General features: G+C 38.0%; 1 protein-coding gene across 1 annotated transcript in view; it reads left to right on the top strand.

Moving 5' to 3' along the window:
• The first annotated feature begins 4,328 nt into the window (after positions 1-4,328).
• Positions 4,329-9,722, top strand: part of LOC150078474 (dnaJ homolog subfamily B member 4-like) — an 82,086-nt gene continuing 76,692 nt past the window's right edge. The window contains exon 1 of the mRNA XM_090384225.1: positions 4,329-4,350. The gene's annotated coding sequence lies outside the window, so the exon portion shown is untranslated. The remainder of the gene's footprint in view (positions 4,351-9,722) is intronic.

Below are 9,722 nucleotides of genomic sequence, written 5' to 3'. Positions count from 1 at the left end.
TCATCGGGGGCCCCAATCCCCCATAGTGTGGAGTGAGAATTATTGTCTGCTGCTACCACTATGGGTTTTCCTCTCAAGAACACCTCAACTCTCTCTAAATATTGAATGTATAGTTCAATAATATCACAATGTCCACCTTACAAAAAAGTAAGGCATCTGCAGAACAATACAAAATAAACTTCTCTACTAAGCTATCATATCCGTATAATCAGCCATTCACTTTAACCAAACTTTTAGATTCTCTCAATGAAACATCCAGTACTGCTGGTGGTCTGGATGGAGTCTGCTATATAATGTTAAAAAAACTAAATAACAAAGCAATAAATTCCCTGTTGAAATTCTACAATAGAATATTTTTTTGTACTCCTGGTGTCACACAGTTGTCCTAGCTTTTCTGAAACCACAGAAGAATCATACCATCTCGAATAATTACAGGCTGATTTCACTGACTAGCTGTTTAGGAAAAGTCTTAGAAAAAATGGTACACAGTCGGCTAATGTGGTTTGTGGAAACCAACAATCTGCGAAACAGAAATCAGTACGGGTTTCGGAAGAATTGTTTATCCTTAGATGCGATGATCAACACAGAAGCAAACATCGCAATGCTTTCGAAAGGAGACATCATCTGGTCATGGTTAATCTTGATATTGAGAAAGCCTTCGATACCACTTGGCGATATGGTATCCCTCAGAGCCTTCGTTCTTTTGTATTGAGGGGTTAGTTTTCCCAGTTTATACAAAACTTCCTACACCACAGAACGTATCAGGTCAGATATATGAACCGTTGACCCACATCATTTGAACAAGAGGAGGTTATTTGTTATTTGTTTTTTTTTTTTAGGAGCATTAGCAACTAAGGCCATATTGCTCCGGGATATGCGGTGGTCATTCCTTGACCTTTCCGCATCCTCCGTATTTGGTGGTGACGGGCTCAAACCCCGGTCTAATCAAGAAGCGTGCGCTACGCACTGCTGCTCCTTCCCACCTGGCTACGGAGGCGCCTACAAGAGGAGGGTGTACCGCAGCGTTCTATCCTAAGCACAATATTATTCACAATAAGAATTACTAATATGACGCGAGACATACTAGAAACAGTTGAATCATACATGTGCTGTCGAACTCATTATCTCAACTATGAATGCCATTGAAAGGCAACTTCAACTTTTCCCAGCCAGAATAGAATCGTGGGTGCAACAGAATTGATATTCCTTAGCAGAAAAGAAATTCACTGCAATTCATTTCTGTAATAAACAAAAATTACATCCAAATCCTGAAACATTTTGAAAAACAATCTGATTCTTCTTACCAGGAACTTTCATTTATTGGGTTTATATCTATACAATAAACTTAATTTTTCCAATCATATAGCCTACCTTAGAACGGCCTGCCTAAAGAAATTGTACATCTTAAGAGCTGTCTCCGCTAACTCTTGGAATGCTGATAGACATTTCTTATCACATCTCTATAGAAGTTTAATTTGGTTCCGCTTAGATTATGGATCATCTGTCTATGACTCCGCGGGGAACAGTTCCTTGATGCGTCTAAATACAATTTAGCATAGTGTCTTAAGGATTGCCAGGGAGCCTTCAGAACATCTGTGGTCCGCCACTTGTATATTGATGCAAATGAACACCCATTGCACCCGAGACGAAAATCCTTACTGTGCAACTTTGCTGCAAAAATTAAAAGTGTTCTCCATCTTATCCCAGCTGGGAACACCTGTTTGCCTCAGTATGTTATGCTATACCACTATACATCTAATGAAAACCATTCTGCGGATCTTTGATTACAAGAGCTCATTATTAGTTGGAACATTAACATCCAATGTCTTCTAAGACGTTGCTCCTCCTGTATTTCTATGGATGCAGTTCTCCCCTCCTTATGATAATTTCTTTCTGAGATGGGGAAAAGGCTCCCTGCCAAATAACAACTTTTAGCAGCTACATGAAATCCACACCTTAGAAAACTCAGAAAAAATACTTATTTACACTGACGGCTCCAAAACAGATGAAGCTGTAGGTGCTGCAGCTATTTTTCCTACCTTCTCAATAGGTGTATCTCTTCCTACTGAATGCAGTATCTAAATCACAGAATTATATGCAGTACAGTTAGCCCTAGATAATATGAGCAGCAGCATTTCAAGCAAGCTCTAATCTACACTACTCGTTAAGTGCAGTCGTCGCCATTCAGTCTGTGACTTCTCCCCAACACTCAATTCTGAAAGAGATCCGATCTCCGTTTATATCAATATGAAACATCCAACCAAATGGTCAACTTCTGCTAGATCCTTGTCGCTAGATCCTTCCCAGGTCAACTTCTGCTAGTTCCGACAAGGATCTAGCAGAAGTTGACCTGGGATGCCGACTATGGATCGTGCTGCTAAACATCCTGGCAGTGGATCATACTTCCATCTGAAAGTCGCATACACTGATTATAAATCCACTGTTAAAACAGTATGTAGGATTCAATGGTTTGAACTGTGGCAAAAACAAGTCAATAATAAACTATTTCAGATTAAAAAAAGAACCTCAGCTGTGGACTTCTAGTTGCAGTAAAAGCAGGCGAGAGAATTCATTTTGCCAGACTCCGTATTGATCATTCTTATACAACTAATCTGTTCTTGCTTATGGGAGAAATCCACCTTAATGTCCCTGCTGTCAGATCCAGCTAACAATCAAACATATTCTAATAGAATGCCCTCAATACTCAAGTATCCGCAAATCCAGTTTTCATTCTTTATCGAATTTGCAGGAATCTTTAACTTTAATACACCTTCTTGGCAATAATGTAAATTTTGTGGAGCTGTTTCAATACTTGAAATGCATAAATCTATATAACCATCTCTGAAAACCTTAATATATTAAGATTCTATCGTAAGTAAATCATGAACAGGCACAATATGTCCAAGGAGGCCTTTATGTCAAAAACTCTCAGTAACTTCAATAACATTATTTCTCAATTTTTTTATCAAGTAGTTGAAACGGGGGAAAAAGTTAATTTGGAATCAAAGACTACTCCAAAATATTTTTATTCTGTTAGTATTATTTTTTATTTATTTATTATTTTTTTTTTTTTGTGGTTGTGTTAATTTTGATTTGTGGAGGTGTTCTTAAGTCAAATTGCCTTTCGAAGAAGTATTTGTTTGGTGTTGCCAGGTGATATGTGCATATGCATTTGTGCCCATTCCTGCAGCTGCAAGAGGGCGGCATTTGATCTTTGCTCTACAACCACTCGCGTTACCTTTTAAAGGTAACTACCAAAAAAGGTAACTGCAATGGGCAAATGCAAAAAAAAAAAAAAAAAAAGCAAACTATCATTTTAGGGTCACCCGGTAAGTTATTACATACATATACACCCATGTATATTGTGTTTGTTCTCTTGTCCATTTGCCTGTTTTGCTGGACGAAAAATCCCAGATTTGGGGGGGGGGGGGAACCTTGCTATCTACGCCTGAGACCAACTAAATCAGCCACTGAGTGAAAAAAGCCCATTAAAGTCATCGACGGGATTCGAACCCGGGCCCTCTCCATCCAGTGTGGGGACGACAGTGAGGATATCACTGTGCTACCGTGCAGACATTGGGCAAGTACAATGAGTGTCACTCACCACACAGTTATTATTCCGGCGCCTCCGTAGCCAGGAGCAGCAGTACGTAGCACACGCTTCTTGATTAGACCGGGGTTCGAGCCCGTGACTACCGAACGCGGAAAGGTCAGAGAATGACCACCGCATATCCACGGAGCAATATGGCCTTAGTTGCTAATGCTCCTAAAAACCCAACAACAACAGTTATTATTCCGTCTGTGATGGTTGACACGCATGCGATGTCACGTTGGCCAGTTCGAACGAACACAGTGGCGAAGGTTGGAATCACCAGCTCAGTCACAGTTTGCAGCTGAAGCACTCTGACGATATTATGATGTTATTCGCCAAAGTTCGATTAAAGTAAAAATTAAGGATTACTATAATTTTAACTTTATTATTTACTTTGCTTTATTTTATTACTATATAATTTTTATAAGCTTGTTTAATAACATACTGATGATAATTTTATTTTGTTCAATTTTTCTCATTTAATTTTCATTGGGCACTCTGTCTTTTATGGATATTATTGGTTGGTAGCTTTGTCAGGAAGTGACGCTTTTCTCTTCCTACTCTGAATAAGTGTTTCCTCTCAATATGACCTGGGTTACCAATTTTTAGTTTACCGTGAAAGGCAATATGGGAGTGTTTTTATAAGTGTATTAAAGATTATTGGAGTGATGTTCTGTTTAATAGTTCAGTGTTAAGTTAATTCAGTATTTTTTTTTTTTTTTTGGCATGTACTTAACACAGATGAAAATTCAATAGCTGTAAGTATGTACATATTTATCAATTAAGAGCGGACGGGAATACGGTTAAATATACTGTCAATAACTATTGTAAAGAAAAGGGATTTTGTTTTCTTAAAATTCTTACCAGGGGAACAACTGAAAAATTTTAAATTGGTAGCGTTCAGGGAAGTAATTAGAAACTACTAAGCTTGTTATTTGAACTAATACATACAGTTCAAGGTTTAAACCTAAATAGATGTCAGATGAACTGATCAGACTGCTAGCAGAGAAGAAAAATGTGTGGGATGGAATCCAGCACAAGTACAGATTAGTCTGCAATGAAGCCACAAAGTGAGTTAGGCAAGCTAAAGAACATTATCAGAAGGCCTTGACTAGGAATACAAAGAAAAAGTATCAAAGAATTCTTTGTGTTAACACTAGAAGAAAAAAGATGAACAACATTGGCACATTAGTTATAAATGACATAACCATTGATGATCCTGTTTAGATTGCTGACAAAGTAAATATTTTGCATCCACATTCACATTGAAGAGGTTTTTAGGGAGCACCAGAAATACTTTGCCAATTGTATAAGACAATGGTTAGGCCACATCTTGAGTACTGCATACAGGCCTGGAAGTCTCATTTTAAAAAATGAGACTTCCACGCCTGTGAACAGGTGCAGAGAATAGCAACCAGATTAGTCAAGAACACAAAGGTACTCTTACCACAAAAGACGTAGGTTCTGCAAATTGCGGTGCTTTGTATCTAGACACTGGCGAGAGATGCGATTGAAGTATTTAAGGCTTTAAATGGATTGAGTAAATTTATTGATGATGGTATTCTAACTCTTTCTTGGATACACACAAGGGGTACACAAACTTTGTAAAAGCATGGCTACAAGATAGATGTGTAAAAATTTACCAGGTAGTAATTGATTGTTGGGAGAAACTGCTATTGTGTTTTTGGAAGTTGTTAGATTAAATAAATTTAAGGAAGAATTAGACATTAGAAGGGATGGACTGACGACGTGGCTAGTGATTTTTTTTTTTGGCCTGATGCTGATGATGTGTAAATTTGCATAATTTCCCAGTCCTACTACTAATAATAAAATCCTAATCTTATATTGCTTATAATTCAATGTCACTATTTTTTGTATACAATGAACAATTTAAAATTTGGCAACCTTATGCAATGAGAGAGGTATACATGTGGATTGAATAGTTTTAGGGGATCACATTTCAATTTCAATAAATATTAAATATGAACATCTGAACTTGTATACAACTATAAACATAGTGACTATCATGTCCTTTCATTTGTTTTTGTGGACAAGATTTAAAATACATGGATAATGCAATGGTCTTAATTTCCGTACCAGAACAAGTTGCTGTACTATTGCACTACTTTCATATCCAGTTTAGCAATGTGGTAAGTCCATTTACTTCAATGTTAACATATGCAAAGAATTCCTTGGTGCTTTTCTTTGCACTCCTAAGCCAGTTTAATCATAATCCTCCTGACAGCTTTAGCTGTGTTACAGTCTTTTAAACTTATTTCCTATACTGGCAAAACATGGAACAGTTCTTTGCACCTCTTTTGTCTGGATATTGTAGAGACCACCTACCATCTGCGGAATCGGCTCCAGGTCTATCAGTGCCCTGTGCAAGATTTTTTGGTGTGCACTCTCAACTTCCTATTAAGTTTATGCATTATATTTTTACTGTTAACTGAAAAATACTTTTTTATTTTAAAAAAGAAACAATGTATGAGAGTCCCTGAAGGATAGAATCAAATATATTATTTAGGAAATAAATTAACCACATTTTGCTCGAATTGCTTGAACTGGAATGTAAGATTGACTTCATATCGTGACTTTCGGAAGATCGTGACTTGAGATTTACAGCAAATCAGTGAATTTGCATGGCATTTTGCACTCCCTAAATTTTGGCGGCCTGTGCAGCCGTACTGCTCAATTGCCAGCCCTGACCATCTGATCAGTAACTATTTAGCCCTGAAAGCAGTTGTCATAGCAGTCTCATCTTTTAAACGAATGGCCAGTTGACCTTTTAGATAACTCGTTTGTTTGAAAGTAGTGCAGTTTGTTCTGTTGTGAGAATTGAGGGCAACTTATTGCAAAGGCAAGTTTGTTCTGTTGTGAGAATTGAGACCATTGCATTATCCATGCAGTTTAAATCCTGTTGCTGCAAAAACAGAAATAATAAGAACAAGGTAGTGTCCTACAAGCATCTTAAAAGAAAAGAAATGTTACCCTTTTTTTTTTTCTTTTTTTTTGCATGGATCCTTGAAAACAAATGCAATTGTTGAATATGTGTTGGGTTGCTGTCTTAAAATATTTCCCTATTAAATTTTGATTTTTTTTTGTAAAAGTGGGCCAGATTTTAATGAATTACCTTAAAACACCTTGAGTACTGTATGCAGGTCTGGAGGCCTCAATTTAAGAAGGATGTAGAGCTCAATTTAAGAACAAGTACATGTACAGAGAAGGGCAACAAGATTAGTGAATGGAACAAAGGGTTGCTCTTACAAAGAAAGGCTTAAGGTTTGCAAATTACAGTATCTGGAGACTAAGCACCTGCGAGGTGATCTGATAGAGGTGTATAAGGCCTTGAAGTTAGTCAAGGAACACTTGTCATGATGAACCGAAGACGACAAACGAAGAGCAAGAAAAACACTGACAGGGAGAAAATTGAGTATACTGAGTTATGCAAAGCCATTAGAAAGAGACTCAGAGAGGACATAAGAAGATTTAACACAAGAAAAGTAGAACAAGCATTAAGGGAAAACAAAGGATTTAAATCAGCAGCCATGAGCAGTAATACAGAAAGACAAATGATACTGAAACTGAAGAATAGCAATGGTGTACTTATAAACAGCAGAGAAGGCATAATTCAAATAGCAGAAGCCTACTATAGAGAATTATACAAGGAGCGAGGGAATGATGCCAGCAGTGGGGAAGATGGATCGCAAATTAGCAACATGTACAACATACCCGATATTCTTCCTGATGAGGTAGAACAGGCGTTGAAGAATCAGAAAGCCCCGAGGGAAGATGAAGTTACTGTAGAGTTGTTAAAATTGGGAGGAAGAGACATAACACAAAAACTGGCAAGGCTCTTCACAAAGTGCATTAGAAAAGGTGTGACGCCTAAGCAGTGGAATAATGCAATCATAGTTTTGCTGCATAAGAAAGGAGATAAATCAGAAATTGGAAATTATAGACCAATTAGCTTGTTATCCCACATCTACAAGTTGTTCACAAGGGTCATTACTAACAGATTAGAAAAAAAATACTTGATGAGAATCAACCGAAAGAGCAAGCTGGCTTTAGGACAGGATTCTCAACTATGGATCACCTTCACGTAATATCCCAGCTAATGGAGAAAGCAAATGAATATAAAACACCATTATGCCTGGTATTTGTGGATTATGAAAAGGCATTTGACTCCATACAGCATAAGGCAATGTTTCGGGCACTGCAAAGACAAGGCATAGATACCCCATATATTATGATTTTGAAGAAAATATATGAGAGTGCTACCTCCTTTATTACACTAGACAAAGACAGTAGGAAATTTGAAATCGAGAAAGGAGTTCGACAAGGAGGCACAATATCTCCGAAGCTGTTTACTGCTGCCCTTGAGGAAGCTTTCAGAAGATTAGACTGGTCGCAGAAAGGAGTCAATGTGAACGGAGAGTACCTAAACCATTTACAATTTGCAGATTACATTGTGGTCATAAGCCACGATCCTAAAGAATTAGAGGGAAATCTTAATCAGTTATGCACAGTTAGTAAGGATTTTGGACTAAAGATGAATATGGCTAAAACAAAGGTAATGATGAACAAGTATGCCACAGAAAGGGAAATAATGATTGAAGGAGCAGTAATTTTTTTTTTTTTTTTTTTTTTTTATGAGAACCCCAAACACGAGAGGTATTAGAACCTATAGTACTTAGTACCGTGCTTGGGTTGGAGGTTCAGAAGACGAAAGAAGATATTTGTTGACATTGGACTTGAACTTCTGTAGATTGTAATTTTCAGGAAATACATATGAAGGAAGGTTGTTCCAGAAAACGGCAGTTGAATGAATAAATGAGGAAGGTGAAAAGTTGGTTCTGTGGGTTTCAAGTTGGACAGTAAATGGATGTTGGCTGGTGGCGGCACGTGTTCGGACTGTTTTGAAAGAGAGAGCGGGAATTATAGAAGCCAATTCAGAAGAACAGTGCCCATGGAAGTATCTGTAGAAGAGGCATGCAGCAGAAACAGTACGTCTATGAGAAAGTGAGTGGAGAGACTCTGTTAGAGATGAATCATTAATTAACCTAACTGCCCTCTTCTGAATGGAATCAAGAAGCCTGAGAGAGGTTTTGGGGGCACCACCCCAGATGTGGGAACAATATTCCATGGCAGGGCGGATTTGCGATTTATACAGAGTGAGCAGCTGTTTGGAAGAAAAGTAACGCCGAGAGCGAAAGAGAAAACCAAGTTTTTTAGATGCAGAGGAAGCAGTATTTGTAATGTGCTTGTGCCAAGAGAGATTAGAAGTCGGGGTAATCCCCAAAAGAGATATATCATTTTGCCTAGAAATCGGAGTGTCACTAAAGATAAGCATAGGAGCAGAAGAATCCTTTTTGCGAGATATAAGACAAGACTGAGTTTTAGAAGGGTTGAAATCAACTAAGTTGTCTTTGCCCCACTGGAGAATTACCTGAAGATCAGCATTTAAGGAATTGGCAGCAGATTTTCGAGAACTTGAATCTGATTGAGCAGGACAAGGTTTCTCAAAATGGAAAGTTGAATGCAATGTGCTATCATCGGCAAAACTATGGATAGGATTTCCAGTCAATGGAAGAAGGTCATTGATATACAAGAGGAAAAGAGTGGGGGAAAGAACTGAACCTTGGGGGACACCGGCATTAGTGGAGAAGTTAGAAGACAGAGAGCCATCTACCATCACCCTCAGTGAGCGATCAGAGAGAAAACTGGATAACCAATTACTAAAAACAGTTGGCAAACCATAAGATGGAAGCTTGTTTAGAAGACCTTTATGCCAAACACGATCAAAAGCCTTTGAGATGTCAAGAGCAACTACTTGTGTTTCACCGAACCTTTCCATTGAATTAGTCCATAAATGGGTAACATAAGCCAGAATATCACCAGTGGATCGACACTGACGGAATCCATACTGGCGATCATTGATCAGACGGAAGGTTTCTAGGTAGTTTAAGAGTTGGCGGTTAATTTATTTCTCCAATTACTTTAGAAAGAGTAGAAGTAATTGCAATGGGATGATAATTGGATGGGAGGGATTTGTCACCCTTTTTAGGAACTGGCTGGATATGAGCAAATTTCCAAGCAGAAGGAAAAACACCTTTGGAATAAGAAAGTG

Source organism: Mastigoproctus giganteus, chromosome 11, assembly GCF_048544385.1.
Source record: "Mastigoproctus giganteus isolate SK-2022 chromosome 11, ASM4854438v1, whole genome shotgun sequence".
Taxonomy (NCBI): Eukaryota; Metazoa; Arthropoda; class Arachnida; order Uropygi; family Thelyphonidae; genus Mastigoproctus; species Mastigoproctus giganteus.
Note: the sequence above shows the minus strand (reverse complement) of the source record. Positions and strands in the feature narration are given on the sequence as shown.